At 45.2% G+C, this 18,592-nt stretch overlaps 1 long non-coding RNA gene across 1 annotated transcript in view; it reads left to right on the top strand.

Moving 5' to 3' along the window:
* Positions 1-11,204: 11,204 nt before the first annotated feature.
* LOC112545140 (uncharacterized) overlaps positions 11,205-18,592 on the top strand; it is a 177,303-nt gene continuing 169,915 nt past the window's right edge. The window contains exons 1-2 of the long non-coding RNA XR_012897326.1: positions 11,205-14,022; positions 17,105-17,248. This is a non-coding gene — a long non-coding RNA (uncharacterized LOC112545140). The remainder of the gene's footprint in view (positions 14,023-17,104; positions 17,249-18,592) is intronic.

The following is an 18,592-nucleotide window of genomic DNA, read 5'->3' as shown; positions in this document are numbered from 1 at the left end:
ACAGACTTAGAAACTAACAAATATATATATATATATATATATTATCATGAGCTTTTGTGGACAAAACACACTTCTTCAGATGAGCTTGAGTCTAGCAATTCTCCGTGGTATGACTTTGTACTATAATCAACCTTTGTGTTCTCTTTGTCACACATGGAAACCTTTACTGTTAGGGTGTGATAGTGTTGCAACTTTGTTCCCAGATCGGGGACAACAGATGAAGCTGGTAGGAATATAGATTAGGGAGAACATTGAGTGTGTCTGGAAATATCAGTATGAGACTCTCAGCTGTTCCTTCGATACTACTTGGATGAGTGTAGTTGAGACTGGTGAAGAACAGGTGTCATTTGTAAGGAAAATGTGGCTGCACTTGAGCTGGAGGAGAAACCTCGTCAATTGCCCATGTGTTTCCAAACTCTGTTAAACACACATCCCTTTTCTCCATTGCTCTAATTCCTCTCCCACTCCAGCTCTGACTGTTCTGTAACTGGATTGTTTAGAGGTTTGGTGTGACAAGGTCTTGATGCTCCACTCCCATCACCCTCTTCCCAGGAACTTCTCCTTGCTTGTTTCATAAAAATCTATCACAACAGACATAAGAATAAATGACAGGGACAACTTCCCCTTCTGCTGTTTTCTAGCTACTGCCTGGCTCAGGCAGGGCTCAGCTTTCCTCTTCAGCACTCCCGTCTTCAAGCTCATCCCGACTGCTAGATGGACAGACCTTTTGCCCTATAATCCAGCAGAGTGGAGAGTGATGTAGCAACCAGTGAGAATATCCCCATCACTATCACTTAGTCATCACAAGAGCCTTATCACTGAGGAACCCCTGACAGCAGTTCTGCATTTTGATTGGCTGACGGCATCTTGAGGTAGCGTACATTTTTGCCCATACGTTGGTTGTATGGAAGGTCCGAGGTACACAACCAGTTTTATATAGGTTCTCTTTCCTTATCTGAGCTTTTTCTCCAAGTCATTACATGGTTTTTGTCTAATTTTATTACTAGCACTTCAGAAAAGTCATTATGTCATTTTCTCTTTTAAATCTAGTACATATGACAGCAGCAAACTGCAGAAGGCCAGGTGTACTCATTGAGACCCTAAACAAGGACACACACTGGCATTTGTTGTGTTCCAATAGGAAATCACTGATGTCCTACCCCAAGCAAGGATTATACTTAGCTCTGAAGAGGCACTTTTGTCTTCAATGTGCTTTGCACACATTAAGCAATTACTCTTCTCCATACTCCAAGGAAGATCTAATATTATATGACTGTTGCAGGTGGGGAAGTAGAAAGGATAAGTGACATGCTCAAGGTCATAGAGGAAGTCAGTAGCAGAACTGGAATTTGAATTTGTGGAGAAAGGAGATATTATTCTTATTTTACAGGTATGGAACTAAGGCACAGAGAGTTAAGAGACTTGCCCAATGACTGTGGCGGAACTAGGAATGGAAATCAGATCTCAGTTCTAGCTAGTTCAGTGTCTCTTCATGAAACCAGCCCTCTATTTTTTTGCTACATATGGGTAACACTAGCTCTCCTGTACTATACACTGGTGGCACTAGTACACGTGGCAGTCTTCCTAGGCAGCATTCCTCTGTCACTGTCCTTTGATCCCTCTTGTGTTTTCACACTTTCTCTACATGTAGCAAGGAGCTTAATAAATTCCTATGCCTCTCAAAGGAATTTTGAATCCTCTTGATTCAACGAGCCCTTTGTTGGGAGCTAAAGTGAAATTATCTGTACACTTTTTGCCAAATGTTTTAAGACTCAATCCCTCCTGGGCCTTCCTCAATTGTGAAAAGCTGTGTTCAGTTTCTTGGCCTGGTTTTTCACTCACTCAGTTAATCTTTCTGTGACTTCTGATAAACTGCCAAGGAGCTTAAAATCTGCCTTGATAACTCCCTTGTAAAAGAGGCTGAATTTACCAGAGGTCATCACTGCAAATTATTTCTCAATTTCCATTATTTCTTACTTTTGCTAGAACAGCTCCTTTTAAAAAAATTAAAAAAGAAGAAGATGACACTGGTCAGCTTGATTCTCAAAAGCAAAATGATCATCAGCTTTATAATGGATTCAGCCCTTCTTTCTTGGAGCAAAGACATTGCTCTCCTCAGCGTTTCTAATCTCGCCCACACTCAGCGGGATTCTCATCTCTGTGCTTTCACAGCTATTGGCTGCTTTTGATATCTTAGCTCATCAAATGTTACTAGACAGACTACATGCTTTATGTAGGTCATTGTGCAATTCCTTTGGATGAGTTTGCTTCATATCTTAGTCAGCAAACTTAGTTCATATGTTTAGACTGAGATTCTTTAGCATATGTTCATGTTCTTATGGGGAGGCTCTGTGGTAGTCTATATAGACCCTAAGCCTTTGATTTTTACTAGGAATGGAAATCAAATCTAGTAACTAGATCTAGAAATCAGATTAGCTGACATTGTGGGCAGACAGAGTTTCACCCACTCGGTAAGCGATGCACCAGTCCAGTTTTCTGCTGCTGCAAATCCACTCAGATTCTCTCTTATATCTCAGTGTGCTAGATTTGTAGATCTTAGGGCCAGAAGACACCTCTCTGATCATCTAATATGATGTGCTGCATAACAGGGCCTGTGCTTGCTTTTTGGCTACATGTTTAACCTTTATCATTTATTTTATCTCAAGGGCATGCTAGTGCTCTAAAGCACAAGTGTGCACCATGGGTGTGTGCACAAAATTGGTAGTTGGGCTCTGCCATCAAGTCTCATGAGATCAGGGTTTGGAGCCTTAGTCATTGTTTGTCTACAGTGTAATAAAGGATCCTTGTTACAGATGCCTCTGGCCCAGGTCAGCTCACTTGGGCTCAGGCTCACAGGGCTAAAAATTACAGTGTAGACATTTGGACTCAGGCTGGAGCACAAGCTCTGACACCCTAAGAGGGGGGCGAGTCTCACAGCATAAGCTCCAGCCCAAGCCTGAATGCCTACACTGCAATTTTTAGCCCCGTGAGCCTTAGTTGATTGGGTTCTGAGACTTGGCGCCTCGTGTTTTTACTACAGAACAGACGTATCCATTATGAGTTGAAGGGAGGCAGGCCCAAAACCGAGATTTGTTAGGGAGCATTCTGCCTTCCCTCAGACAAGCAATTGTTACTCATGCAAGGGGACACACTGATTTCAATGGGAGCCTGGGTATGCAGGCCTGAGCTTACCAGCAATGGAGGAGAGCCTATAGAAATCATGGGTAGGGGTGAGGCCCTCCTGTGGTTGGAAGCTGCAGCTGCAGAGAAGGCTGCATCTACATAAATCAAAAGTCTTTCCCGACTTGCAGCTTGAGCAGTGTAAACAGCCTGCCATCATAGGAGCAATAGAAATGCTCCTGTCACATCAGTTCTCATTTATACTTCATAGGAGTATTGCCTCCAGGATGATTTAAGGAGCTTTATGGTAACTAATCAAATGCTCGATCCATTTTCATTTGGAGAATGCAGTCAAGGAAATATTCATAGATAGACCCAGCAGGTTGAACATCCCCCGGAGCTCCACAGGCATCACTACCCTCTCTGGGCATGTCTACACCGCAGGGCAAAAGTCAAATTAAGCTACACAACTTCAGCTACATCAATTGCTTAGCTGAAGTTGAAAAAGCTTAATTCAGCTTTTGGCTCTGTCTGCACAGCAGGAAGTCGAAGGAAGAGCCCTCCTCCTTTGACTTCCTTTACTTCTCGTGAAATGAGGGTTACATGACTCAAAGTGAGAAGTCCTCTAGCTCAACATTATTTTGAAATAATGGCTTGCTGTGTAGATGCGCACTTTGCTATTTTGAAATAATGTCAGTTATTCTGAAGTAGGGTTGCCAAATGTCCAGTATTTTCTGATTTCTTTTTCCCTGCCAGGAAGCAAAAATACCAGACACCTGGCAACCCTACGACACAGTCAGCAACCAGGCCCAGACCTCCCCACCCTCCTGCTTACCTGGTTCGGCATGGGCTTATCTTGTGGCTGGAATAGAAAAACAAAATGGTCACCAGCAAAAAAAGTTTCTTCTTAAAGGGGCCGTGCTGATTTTTAATTTAAAAAAAATGTTTTTTGCTTAATAACTGCTGTCAGGGATCCCCTTTTTTTTTTTGCTCAACAATTTTGGTCTCCCCCTTTTTTTTCTCGGCAGAATTTTTTTACCGGTGTTTTTTTTGGGGGGGAGGGGTTGTTTGGTATTTTTGGTTAAACCATCTGGCAACCCTAATCTAAAGTAATGCTGCTGTGTAGACGTACCCTCTGAGGGCAAGAACTGAAAAACAGCCCCCCCCAGCACAGAGATTGTTGGAGAAAGTTGTTCATTCTGATTGATTAATTAATTGTATCACAGTAGCACTTAAACAAATCTAAACAAGATCAGGGCCCCACAGTCCATATCCCAGAGAGCTTACAGTCTAAAGAGACCAGGCAGAAAAGGTTTCCTGTGAGCCTTTTCCTCACTAATTCAGGATGGAAACCTCACCTCCACATCTTCAGCTGCCCAGGATATTAATGTCTTTCTTGTGTGTGGATGCATTAAAAAAACTAAACCCAACAATCTACAGTAGCACTGACTCTTGCCATAATTCCTTCTCACACAGCACAGCCCCAGCTCCTTCCAGCATTTCCTGTGCACTTGGAGAGGCTGAGAAAATATCTGCCACACACTCAGCCTGGGGCTTGCTTCCTCCTGATTGTCCTGATGTTGTACGAGCTCAAACATGGAAAAACACTTCTGCTGCCATTACTTGCTCTGAAGCCGACATCTTTAACCTTTCATTCTCAGGAGGGAGGACAAGTTCCATCATGTTTAAAACATCCTCGGATTGTTCCCATGAACAACTCTGACGATGTTTGCTCTGGTTTTCATTAGCAACCTATTTACTTACCAGCCATTGTTTCTAAGGTTTTTAAATGTCCTGGATTGTTGTTTATTTTTAAAGGTCTCTCTGCAACATTTATTCAGTCCATTGCTGTTCTTTACCACAAAAGAGGAACAGGCAATCTCACTGGGAGTTTGGATTTCATGCAAATTCTAGAGCCTTTTTTGCAAGTTGTGGGTTTCACTAAATATTTTTTGCCTTCCATGGAACATTTCCCCTGCACACCGCTTGATTTAAACCATTGCTTTCCCAGAAACATTTAAAATTAAAAAGTTTCTTGCTAACTGAATGTGAGCCTGCACTCTGCAAAAAAGAAAGAATTTAGTTTGAAATGACTTTTGCCCTCCTCCTAGGCTGTATGAGGGAATAAAAGAAAACTTGATGTTATTCCCAGAATTCTTTCTGCCAGAGCCAGATGGTGATCAGACTTCAAGTGTTCCAAGTTTGGTTGTTAATCTAGAACTCATGGTTTCCAAACAGGGTTTGGATCTGGTAAAATAATTGCTCCCTTTTATACCTTCTTTCAAATTGCAGAATAAGGGTCTAAATTTTTGGAAGTTACTAGTGATGTCGGGTGCCTACGATTTTAGGTTCCCAACTAAAGGGGGATGACATTTCAGAAGCTTTTCTCATTGCTTTCATTGTTTTCTTCCACAGGACCTGGAGTTGAGAATGGCTGCCCAAGTTCAGTTGGCCCACCTGAATAATTTAAATCAGGAGTGGGGAACCAAAGGCCCAGCGGCTGCATCCAGCCCCAGATTGCCTGGCTCCAGCCACCTGAGGCTTAGGGCTTCACCCCGAGTATTGGAGAGCAGGCGCTGGTGCTCCAATCCCCTGCCATTCCACAGTGGGCCTGGAGCACACAAAGTGTGTGACGGGAATGTGGGGAGTGTCTGTCTCCTCCTCAGCCAGGGGCCATGTCAGTGAGGGTTTGTTTGTTTTTTGTTGTTTTTTTGCAGCCCCTGGCTGATTTTTCTGTGGGTCAGCAGCCTCCGACCCAAAAAAGGTTCCTCGCCCCTGATTTAAATGAAAGTTTCTGTTAGTCTGGGGAACTGAGAATTTCTCACTTCTGAGGCCCACCTCATGCCCGGCATCCAGGGCTTTTATTGTGGAACAGCTGCAGCCACAGGATCTAGGCCAGGGGTTCACAAAAGTCATGGCTTCATGACTCCGTTCTGACAACAACAATTACTACATGCCATGGGAGCAGGAGCCTGCGCCTGCCCAAGCCCCACTGCCTCAGGCAAGGGCCCAAAGCCCAAACCCGATGGCTTCGGCTCCAGGCTGGGGGTTTACAACCTGAGTCCTACTGCCCAGGACAGTGGGGCTTAGGCTTGGGCCCTGAGCCCCACCAAATCTAAGCCAGCCCTGGTGACCCCATTAAAATAAGGTCCTGGCTCACTTTGGGGACTCACAGTTTGGCTGTGTCTAGACTGGCAAGTTTTTCCACAAAAGCACCTGCTTTTGCAGAAAAACTTGCCAGCTGTCTACACTGGCCACTTGAATTTCCGCAAGAACACGGACGATCTCATGTAAGAAATCAGTGTTTCTTGCAGAAATACTATGCTGCTCCTGTTCGGGCAAAAGTCCTTTTGCACAAAAACTTTTGCTCAAAAGGGCCAGTGTAGTCAGCTCAGATTTGTTTTGCGCAAAAAAGCCCTGATTGCGAAAATGGCGATTGGGGCTTTTTTGTGGAACAGCGCATCTAGATTGGCACGGATGCTTTTCCGCAAAAAGTGCTTTTGCGGAAAAGTGTCCGTGCCAATCTAGACGCTCTTTTCCGCAAATGCTTTTAACGGAAAATGTTTCCATTAAAAGCATTTGCGGAAAATCATGCCAGTCTAGACGTAGCCTTTGAGAACTACTGATCTAAGCAATCATGGCAAGAATGCAATGGCCGTTCAGGGCTCTAGGTCAAGAGGAAACCTTCCATGTAGCTTTAAATTACAAGAAGTCACAACTTTCTCAAAGCATTCCCCATAGCATGGAGATTTAGATCAAATAACAGACCCAAGTCTGCCTTCAAATCTCAAACAAGAGCTTTACTGGATCCATTTTGAGCTTTCGAAAGAGTTTGTGATGTTTTTATTTTAATGCCCTTATGGTATGTCTACACTACCACCCTAGTTAGAACTAGGGTGGTAATGTAGTCAACCGGAGTTGCAAATGAAGCCCGAGATTTGAATTTCCCGGGCTTCATTTGCATCGTGCCGGGCGCCGCCATTTTTAAATGTCCGCTAGTTCGGACTCCGTGCCGCGCGGCTACATGCGGCACGAACTAGGTAGTTCGGACTAGGCTTCCTATTCTGAACTACCGTTACTCCTCGTGAAACGCCAATGCTGAAACCAGTCTGCAGCGTTTAGTGAGAGACATAAAGTATCGCTGCGCTAGCACCCGCACTACCATAAGAAAGCTTTTTCCTCTTCTCCTCTATTTGACTAAAAGATCCCTGCTTGTGCCATGTTGAATTTCAGGAGAGCATTTCACATTTACCTGTGCTCTGTTTGTACTGCTTTGTGAGACAATGTTTGTGCAGCACTTTTGGAGACTCAGAGGACTGTCGAGGCTCTCCGTGTTGTTCTTGTTGTTCTTGTTGTTACCAAGATGTATTTAAAGTTCTCCCACTCTGTATCAGGTCTTGTGAGAGTGCTGGTGGCAAGGCTGGAAGGAGTGTTTAGTGCCAGAATCACACTCCAGAATGGCTCATCCATGTGGGCTCTGTTTGACGGAGTGCATGGGAATGAACAGATTCACAGACTGTAACTCTGGTAACTGTGGGTATGTCTACACTACAGCGTTATTTTGAAATATCTAATCTCGAAATAGTTAATTCAAAATAGCTTATTTCGAAACAATGCGTCTACACAGAAAATGCATTTTGAAATAGCGTTTTTCTATTTCGAAATAGCATGTCCACACTGAGTGGATGTTGAATCACATTTAAGGCTGGTTGGAACCAGTTCTGGGAGGGCATCAGGTAAGAAGCAGGGCATCCTGGGAAGGGCTGGAGGACCCCTATTTCGAAATAAGTGTCTACACAGCGCTTATTTCGAAATAGCAATTTCGAAATTGGCACTATTCCTTGTGGAATGAGGTTTACCAATTTTGAAATAAGCCCTCCACTATTTTGAATTAATTTCGAAATAACGGAATGGCTATGTAGATGCTAGGAAAGTTATTTTGAAATAACTGCTGTTATTTCAAAATAACTTTGCTGTGTAGACATACCCCTTGAAAAGACCTGTGCTGTGCCTTCGGGGCCAGATCCAAGACTTAGTGATGTCAGTGGAGGTCATTGCATTGGCTTTAGTGGTCAATGGAGCAAAGATGTGAAAAGGAAGTACAGGAGTGTCCAACAGGACTGAGTGACAGAAACTTGCCATTTTGTTTGGGGTCAATCGTGTTATATTTTTTTAAGTAATTATGTTTATTGATGGAGAAGGCACCATTTCTGACCTGGATCTAATGGACAAAATTTCAGGGAAATATTAGGATTTGCAGATAAAAGTTGGGGATCAAAAATATAGGTGCTTTTGCATGGCATTTGCATATGTTTGGGAGAGAAAAGAGGAAGGCACATAGACAGAAAGAGTGTGTATTGAGACTACGCATAGGGGTAGAAGATAGTCAAGCAGTTTGGATAAAATAAGAATTGACCTGCACCCATAGCCAAACCCTGAGTTGAATCAAAGCCAAATCTTTGTTGAAGGGAGATGGACTTTGTGTCTAAGATATTTTTTACCCATTACTGTACCAAGTAATACCTAAGAGGCTCAAACCGAGAGCTTAGTTGGACAAGTCTGTAGATGCTGTGGTCATGGGCTGTGCAGAAAGATCTCAGAGAAAAAGTTCTTTCTCTCTTTTTTCAGTGTTTCCTTTCTGCATTTAATAGAACTTTAGATGCAATTGGCTTCATCATTGTCCCTGTGTAGTTCATCAGTTTCCCCTCTTGTTCATGTGGATCTTTCATAAAGCAACAGGGCTGATAAAATCGTATTTTGAAATAGCAAAATGTGTATGTAAAATAACGTACATTCTCAGCGGGTTTCAGCAGCTGGTATCAAAGCAGGACATAGTTTTGCATCCTGTTTTGACTCTCGCTAAATATCAAACTAATGATCATTCATTTAAGATTTAAAAGGTTTCAGTTAACATTTTGTGTTGTCTGCACTTCATGGAATTGTCTGGGACCAGAAGCAGAAATTCTACAATAGCATGGAAGAGAATAATTCCTCTTCATGTATAGCTCAAGCTGAAAGCAAGATGTGCATAATATCTCACATGAGAAGCTGAAAGTCCAAAGATGTCCAGAACAAAGATGTTCAAAGAAGGTTTGAGAAACATTCAAGTCACTGGGTGTTTATTGGCATCTGAATCTCTGAACCTTTTGAAGTTTAATCATCTCTAATTATATTGCATGTTCACGGTGTCCAAAAATAACTACCACCGCTGACAAATCTCTTTCCATCAAACAATTTCACCCATCAGGTATGTCAGTTTTGCTTCCTAAATAGGAACAGATGCCATCAGGGCATTGCATATTCCCAAATGGAGATTCACCCCAGTCCAGAAGGGACTTAAGTATTGCATAAGTCTTTCGTGCTTAACTTTAGAACCAGTAACCCAGTTTGGCAGCAAATATATGAATGATGCTCTGATATAGTGCTAAGGGAAAAAAATGCAACTGTATTTCCTTTCCTTCTTTATTTACCAATTAAAAATAGTTACACCAGATAGGCTCTTCAAGATAAAAAACATCTGGTTGGCAGAAGTGCCCTGTCAGCAGACAGCAGCAATTACACTGAGACTGAACAACAGCTTAATTACTTACAAGGCAGCTCCACTGACAAAGGGAGACGCTGCAAGCTAAACAAATCCCCCAACCAAAATCATCCCTGAAATTAGAACTATTTAAAAGAAAATCTCAGACCACGAGAAGTCAAGTAAAATCGAGGCTAGCCCCACAGTGAGCAGTAGAAAGGGCTCTGAGTGGAAATTCTCATTAATATTCGCGTTGGTTCTCTTTATTTTTGTATTCTCATCCCACTGGAAATGGCATGTTTTGGCTCTAGTTCAGGAGGCAGCAAATCCCAGCTACTTGGAGGCACTTTAAAGCGGGACTTTGATAGGGAAGCAGATGAGACGGAAGAGAATATTTATACAAAATCCTGTGTATTTGGCCCAGAGGTCTCTCAATTTCCCCTTTTTTTCTTGCTTCCAGTAGCTTGCATTTGGTGATGAGCTGTTGATCTGTTTCTCTCCATCCTTTCTGGGGGCCTCTGGACGCTACAGCAGTGCAAGTCTTCAACAATAAATCATAATAATCACAAGGGTCAGAAAGGGATTTCCTCCCATTCCACAATGAGTCAGGCAGTTTTTTCACCTGTATTTGAAGCATTAGTTATTAACGGTCATTTTTATCTATAGGATACTGGTCCATATAGTAGTACTAAGTACCACTGAGATTGCTAACTCTGGCAAGCTCCTGCTATATCTTATTCCCCTGTGAAATGCCATGCCCACCTTCTGCACAGTACCACAATAATGCAATCAGCTCAGGGTGGCAAATCTTTGTGAACAAGAGCTTGTTGATAAGGTGCCTGGTGTGGGAATCAGAAGTAATAGGTGTGAGTCCTAGCACAGACTCCCGGGGCAATGTTGGGTAAGTTGTCACTTCATCTCCCTGTACCTCAGTTCCCCACTTCTAAATTGGAGATGCTAATGCTCCCTTTCTCCTGCTCTTTGTGGGTTTAGATCAGGGTGGGGGACCTAAGGTCTGGGGCCCAGATGTGGCCTCCGGGTTGCCTGGATCCAGCCCCCCAAGGCTTGGGACTCCTCCCCAGCACTGGAGAGCCCAAGCTGGCACTCCAGCTCCCTTCCCTCCCACACACATCTTATGGAGCTGGAGCACACAGAAACTACTAGCTTGGGTCTCCCAAGGCTCTGGTGTGTGAGGGAAATGTAGAGAGTGTCTTTCTCCTTAGTTGGGGGCCACATCAGTGAGGATTATTTTGTTTCTCACTTGTGTGCAGCTCCCGACTGATTTTTCTGTGGATCAGTGCCCCCCAACTCTAAAAAGGTTCCCTGGTGTAGACTGTCAGCTCTTCAAGACAGGTACTATCTCATACTCTGTGTCTGTATTACACCTAGCAGCATGGTGCCCTTACATGCTACCATAATCTATAGATACATATTAAAAGGTTTGTACGTCTGTCTATCTGTGAGTTCATTTGTTTAAGAACTCCTTTGAAATGGTAATGGTAACTCCTCCCAAATTTGGTATGCCGCTTACTCTTATCATAACTTAAAGAAAAGTTTGGGTTTGGTTGTGCTAGGAAAACAGGATGTGCCTGGAATGGGAGTGTTTTCCATAACATAGGAAGGAAGGGAGCTGATCGGAGTGACAGCTGTACTGCAGAATGACCACAGAGAGCGGGTTGGGTGGCTGCATATGGAAGACGGTGGCCCGCTGGGGCTGGAGCTCACCATCTTGCTGGCCACTGGCCCAGATAAATGGTCCCCCTTCCCAAACCTTTCCCCCCAACCCTCAGCACCAGTCCAGGGAAAAGCTGGCAGGCAATGTGCACAGCCTCCCCTGCCCCAGGCCACCCCCAGGGAGAAGCCAATGGCCACCCCCTGTTCTGAGCCCACACCTGACCTGAGCCCCCCATTTCCTCCTCCTAACCCACTGCCCTAACTCCTGCACCTCCACTCTCTGCCCTGAGCCCCTCCTCAACCCTGCTCTAACTTTGGTACCCCGCCACACCTCCAGCCTCCTACCCTGAGCCCCCCACAATCTCAAGACCCTGCCCTGACTCCTGCACCTCCTCCCCCAGTGCCAGCCCCCTGGCCTGAAGAACCCTGGCAATGCTGGGTACGTCTGTTAGTACAAATAATAATACTATAATCGTACCCTTGACCCGATGTACGTTATCTGGGGGGATGCATATTTGAGAGATTTCTGCTGATGTGCCCCATATTCAGGGTCCAGAATGGGATCACAATTGAGAATGGGAAATGGGAGCATTTTGAAGTCATGAACTCAAATCAAAGAACGGGGGCACTGCTTTGTCAACCTGGGGAGAGAGCTGTTTTGAAAAGCTGCACACTCTGTAGCTAGGTAAACGATTCCAAGAGATCTGCGTCAGGCAACCGGGGACAGGGGGACTCTGCACAATCTAATCTTGGTCATTCTGGGAATGCAGGCTGTGGCCCAATCCTCCCTTACATTTGCACTCAGAATATAGATCCAATACAAATGCAAGAGCTTGATTTACTTCTGTGTAACATAAACACCATCGAATAACGTTTCAACATTACCATGCTGACATCACTTTGGAGATCTGATTGGGGTCCTTCAAAGGCAATTAAAAATAAGCCCGGTCTCCCTGTCCAAGTTTTATATCATCACAGTTCTGTGAGGAGCATGTCAAGGCACATAAACAAAAAATAACATCCTGACCATGCAGTGGGACTCGGAGGGGGAAAATAACTGACTTGTAGAAATGGGTTTAAGGAGTAAAGCGCCTTCAAGCCCAGTCCAAGAGCGAAATGTTTAAATGATCCCTGTTTGTCACCTGTGCTTCAAAGTATGAGAGGGACACATGGAGCTTTTATCATACCTTTCTAAAGTACACAGAAATGAGTGGGAGGGGAAAACGGGGTGGTCTTGTGGCCAAAGCAGAGGAATGGGTGTTTGGAGACACGGGTTCTTCCAGCTCTGGCTCTGCTGCTGACCCCCTTGGTGATCTGCAGTCAGCCATTTCACTGTGTGTGGATCAGTTTCCCCTCTGTAAAATGGAGATAATGATCCTAACCCTAACCCTGACCCTGACCCTGACCCTGACCCTAGCCCTGGTCCTGCTGTTGTTGAAGTCAGCAAGAGTCTGTGCACTGATTTCAGGCATAATTGACCGTCGCTCAGCAATTCTCACCTAAAAGGCTTAACGAACTGTATGCAGAGCACTGTGATAGTCTTGTTGCTGCAAAGTGTTGTCTAAGGTTGAGAACATCTCTGACTCCACTCTCTTCAGCATCCCAGAGCCACAATCTAAATGCTCTTAGCCAAAGCAGTCACTTCAAAATTAGTAATTTCAAAATAATTTCCTAGTGTAGACGTGCCCTGCGAGTGTCTAGCTCAGCTGGAATGTCATTTACTGCACTGCAGAGTTGGTGGGAACGAGCCTTTAAAAGGTGGCCAGGTGTTTGCTTCCTCTGTTTTGCCCCCTCCCATTCTCATTACGCCTGTCACAGAGGAAACCTCCCAGGGGAGAAGAAGAGATGAGGCTTCAGCGTGTGAGATATAAAACCCTCTCCCAAAAATGTGTGACCAATCGCAAGGATGAGGTCATATTGATAGCTTATCCCGCATGCTAGTGAAATGATATCCGTGCACGGAAAAGGCATGAATATTGCACCCGCTGGCCAAAGCCACATTCTCAGCCATCCAAGCCTATGCTTTTCCTTTGTGCTCCCTAAGATCTGTAATATACCCACTCCCATAATGAACAAGCCTGGATTTCCTCTTGCTAACACCTGTGCAAATCAGGAGTAATTCCTTGGAAATCCATGGGAGAGGAGAACACCGTCCAATGAGTGGGAGTGTGGACCAAGGAGATGTGACATCAAGTGGTATTACTGCTGCTTAAAGTGGCTACAGAAATGAAAACAGAAAGGGCTGCCCAGAGACTAGTCTGTGCTTTGGTATGTGCTATAAACACCCTTGCTGAGCTCACAGACAGGGTCTGCCAGAGGAGACCACCACACCCACAAGTCAAAATAACAATCAAGGAAAAACAGGCCCCAGAAAACTCTAGTCCATTTCTGTAGCTTTTTCACTTGTCTTTGTTTAATTGCTCAGACTGAAGTGGTTTGGGAAAGGAATTTTCTCCCAGCAGCCTCTAGGACTCCATACCTTCACCTGAAGGGATACACGATAAGCTGGCCCAAGGGACAAAGAAGATGTTGCAAGGTGGAACCATTAATAATGAGCCTTTTTGTTTCGCTAATGTTCGCCCAAAGGAATTAACCTTACCTCATAGAATAGAATCATAGAATTCTAGAACTAGAAGGGACCGTGAGAGGCCTTCAAGTCCAGTCCCCTGCGCTCACGGACCAAACATCAGCTAGGCCATGCTTGACAGGTGTTTGTCTAACCTCCTCTTAAAAATCTCCAATGATGGAGATTCAGCAACCTCCCTAGGCAATTTATTCCAGTGTTTAACCACCCTGGCAGTTAGGAAGTTTTTCCTAATGTCCAACCTAAACCTCCCTTGATGCAAGCCCACTGCTTCTTATCCTATCCTCAGAAGTTAAGGAGAATGTTTTTTCTCGCTCCTCCTTGTAAACCTTGTATGTATTTGAAAGCTATTATTTCCTCTCTCAGGGTATGTCTACACTACCCCGCTAGTTCGAACTAGCGGGGTAATGTAGGCATACCGCACTTGCAAATGAAGCCCGGGATTTGAATTTCCCGGGCTTCATTTGCATAAGCGGGGAGCCGCCATTTTTAAAACCCCGCTGGTTCGAACCCCGTGCAGCGCGGCTACACGGGGCTCGAACTAGGTAGTTCGGACTAGGATTCCTATTCCGAACTACCGGTACACCTCCCGCCTCCTTTCCTCGTGGAACGAGGTGTACTGGTAGTTCGGAATAGGAATCCTAGTCCGAACTACCTAGTTTGAGCCCCGTGTAGCCGCGCTGCACGGGGTTCGAACCAGCGGGGTTTTAAAAATGGCGGCTCGCCGCTTATGCAAATGAAGCCCAGGAAATTCAAATCCTGGGCTTCATTTGCAAGTGCGGTATGCCTACATTACCCTCCCAGTTCGAACTAGGAGGGTAGTGTATACATACCCTCAGGGAATGTCTACACAGCAAAGTTATTTTGAAATAACAGCCGTTATTTCAAAATAACTTTACTAGCATCTACACAGCCAAACTGCTATTTCAAAAGTAATTCGAAATAGCAGAGCACTTATTTTGAATTAGGTAAACCTCATTCCACGAGGAATAACGCCAAATTTGAAATAGCTGTTTTGAAATAAGTGCTGTGTAGACACTTATATCGAAATCGGGGGCCTCCAGCTTTCCCAGGGTGCCCTGGTGGCCACTCTAGCCTCAACCAAGAACACTCCTCTGCCTCCCCCTTTCCCAGGGCCCTTAAAGGGGTTGATTCTGGCCACAGTGCCAGTGCCAGCTCCAAGCCTGCCAGCCCAGAGCCAGCAGTCACTGCCCTTGACCCAGTGGCCCCAAAACATGAGCCAGCAAGCCACTGGCAGCCAGCCCTCCACCACTCCCCAGGAGCAGTCTGCCAGCTCCCAGGAGCTTGTCAGGGACCAGAGAGGCGGGTGCCTTCCTGATCCAGGGTGGAGATCATGGACCTTATTCAGGTTTGGGGGGGATGCCCCCAATGTCCATGATCTCTGCACTAGACAGAGGAACACGGCCGTCCATGGCAGGATAGCTGCCAGCCTGGCCACCAAAGGCCACATGTGAACCCAGAAGCAGGTTTGCATGACAATCAAGTTGGTCCGGCGAGACCCCCAACCCTGAGCCCTGAGCTTCCCCTCCCCCTTCTTCCCATTGCTTCCCCCTTCCAGATCCCTCCTCCCAGGTTTCCCCCTCCCCTCTCCCACCCTCTCTCTTCCCCTCTCCCGCCTCCTTTCCCCAGTCTCATCAGAGTTTCACTCCTCCCACCCCAGTTTTGTTAAATAAAGAGAGTTTGTGTTCATGAAAATATGTGTATTTTATTTGACATCAGGAAGGAAGGTTAGGGAGGGGAAGTGGAAGGACGTGAGGGAGGAATGAGGCACAAACCCCCAGTGGGCAGACCAGGGAGGCTCTTAGTGCTCCTCAGGGTGGAAGCTGTCCCGCAGGGCCACCTGGATACTGACATCCCCCCGATGGACCTCCCGGCTGGCAGCCTGCAGAAAGTGCAGCCAGGCTCCCAGCAACACATCCACAAGAAATACCAGAGTGCCCAGGGGCAGCTCTGGCTCCATTTTGCAGAGTGCTGTGGTGTCCCAAATGAGGGCAACCAGAGCACGCACAGACAAAATGCTTTGCTGTCCCTCATCGAGGTAGACAAGCAAGCAGGGAAAGCTGAGAACCGGCTGTCCAGGGGAAGTCCCTTTAAGCAGAGGCCTCGGATAGCCTCAGGCAGCAGCCATACAGAGTATCGCCTGACCTGATGCCCTGCCGGACCTGGTTCTGGCCAGCCTTAAATGCAATTCAGCTGAGGGTTGTTTAAATGGGGGAGGGATAGCTCAGTGGTTTGAGCCTTGGCCTACTAAACCCAGGGTTGTGAGTTCAATCCTTGCGGAGGCCATTTGGGGCAAAAATTTGTCAGGGATGGTACCTAGTCCTGCTGTGAAGGCAGGGGACTGGACTCAATGACCTTTCAAGGTCCCTTCCAGTTCTAGGAGATAGGCAATCTCCATTAATTTAAATCTATGCCTCTACAGAGCCCCTCTTGTCTCCATCCATACCCCATTCTTGTTTCACCTTGTGCTCTTGTGAGTGAGGGCACAGGTACAAGGCAGTGTGGGGACAGGGGAGTTTGAGACTAAATATGCAGGACTAGGTCTAACACTTCTTTCATCCACGCTTTGCCTCTCCGCTTGCACTTTTGCTGGAGCACAGCAGCTACATCAGCGGTTCCCAACCATTTCCAGATGGGGACCCATTTTGACAATTCAGGAAGACTTGGTGACCCAGGGCAATTCAAAAATGTGTGAATGGCTCCTTAAGAGCCACCTGGGGAGACACCTGGCAACTCTTTTGAAATGTCATGGCGACCCATATTTGGGTCCCGACCCATAGGTTGGGAAACCTTGAGCTACATGCTCTCTACTGTGCCTTGCACAGGGACTTGTGGGACTGAGGCCATAGTAAGGTACATTCCCTGGCCTATGCACAAAAGCTTGCTCTGTACAAGAGCTGCTGCCATCACACATGCGTTGCTCAGCACAGCCTCCTTATCTTATGAACGGCACTAAAGACAACCCAGCAGCTGGCGGGGTGCCTGGTTTCTGAATTCCAGCTCTGAGCCATTAGCATTATGGATTGGGTGGTTTTAGTTGACTGCAAAGGAAAGGAAAGGAAATTCAAGCATTCTGAGAAGTTTATCCAGCAAGCAGAAGTTGGTGGGGGGATGCAGAAAAGATGGGAGACAACTGGAGATGATTGGCAATGTTTAATGGGACTTCAATTTTTTTTCTTTCTAAGCCAAAGACCAAACACTCTTTGAGGCTCTCCTTCTGGTTGATCAGGAGAAAGAATGCTGTGCCTTTGATGTCTCTTTGGTAAACACAATTGCCAGTTGAGGAAATGGCAGCAGGAGGAAGTTTGAACTTGAAATTGCACGCAAGGGTAAGAGAACAGCCAAATGTTGCATCCCAATGGGTTGTCATAGCCAAGTCTTCAGCCAGCAATAGAATCCGAGCTGTGGGTTCTCAATACAGCAGGTACAGGACTGCAAAAGGTCATCACTAGAACTTCAGCATCCCACTTCTTTAGACATAGATTAGAGGAGAAGGCAGCTGTTGTCCACAGCTAACCATGTTCTCATAACTCAGGAATGAATGAACATGTGGGACCACATGGACAAGGTATGTGCATCCCTGGCCCCTAGAGATAAGGGTTTAGATCCAGCTGTGGCAGGAGCAGCAGCAATCCCAATGAAGCTAATGGGACTTCACCCCATTTATGCCAGGGCTGAATTTCACCCAAACGGTATTATTATGGTAGGATTGCCAAACTGATCAGATCAGACCAGCATCTAGTCCATACCCACGTCTCACCAGCTGCTTCTAAAGAAGGGGCAAGAAGAAATTATATGAATACCTGTCTCCAGAGAAAGTCCCTTCTATTCCCATTCCTTAGAGACTGGCTCATGCAGGGAAGGAGGAGGACTTCCACTTTTTCTATTATAGCTATTGAAGTACTTACCATTCTAACTCTAGCCATTGTACCTCTGTTGTGGCTCTCAGCACTCTCCTTCGTGGGTGTCACTTTTAGACTAGGTTTGGGTAATTCTAACTCCTGTATTGAATAGTATTGGTAAAAAATGTAATTTAAACTTTTTTCAAATAATATATGATCTCTTGAAGGAAACAAAAATATAGATTTACAGAGTTTAAGCACAGACGGGACCATTAGATCATCTAGTATAATCTCCAGTGAACATTACATTTCAGCCATTTACTCCTGTAGTCTAATAATTTACGTTTGACTAAAGTATATCTTCCCAAAAGGTACCCAGTTTTGATCTGAAGACATCCTGTGATAGAGAACCCAGCACTTCCCTTGGTAGTTTGTTGCTGGGATTAATCACTCTCACTGTTAAAAATTTGCCCCTTATTTCTAACTTGAATTGGTTTGGCTTCAACTTCCAGCCATTGATTCTTGTTCTATCTTTTACATTAAAAAAGATTAAAAAGACTTGGACTTTTCATCTTAGAAAAGAGGTGATTAAGGGGGATATCATCTATAAAGAGGAGATTAAAGGTCTATAAAGTCATGACTGGTGTGGAAAAAGTGAATAAGGAAAAGTTATTTGCTTATTCCCACAATATAAGAACTAGGGGTCACCAAGTGAAATTAATAGGCAGCAGGTTTAAAACAAACAAAAGGAGGTTTTTCTTCACTCCGCGCACAGTCAGCTTGTGGAACTCCTTGCCAGATGATGTGGTGAAGGATAGGATTTTAACAGGG

Source organism: Pelodiscus sinensis, chromosome 23 (assembly GCF_049634645.1).
Source record: "Pelodiscus sinensis isolate JC-2024 chromosome 23, ASM4963464v1, whole genome shotgun sequence".
NCBI lineage: Eukaryota > Metazoa > Chordata > Testudines > Trionychidae > Pelodiscus > Pelodiscus sinensis.
Note: the sequence above shows the minus strand (reverse complement) of the source record. Positions and strands in the feature narration are given on the sequence as shown.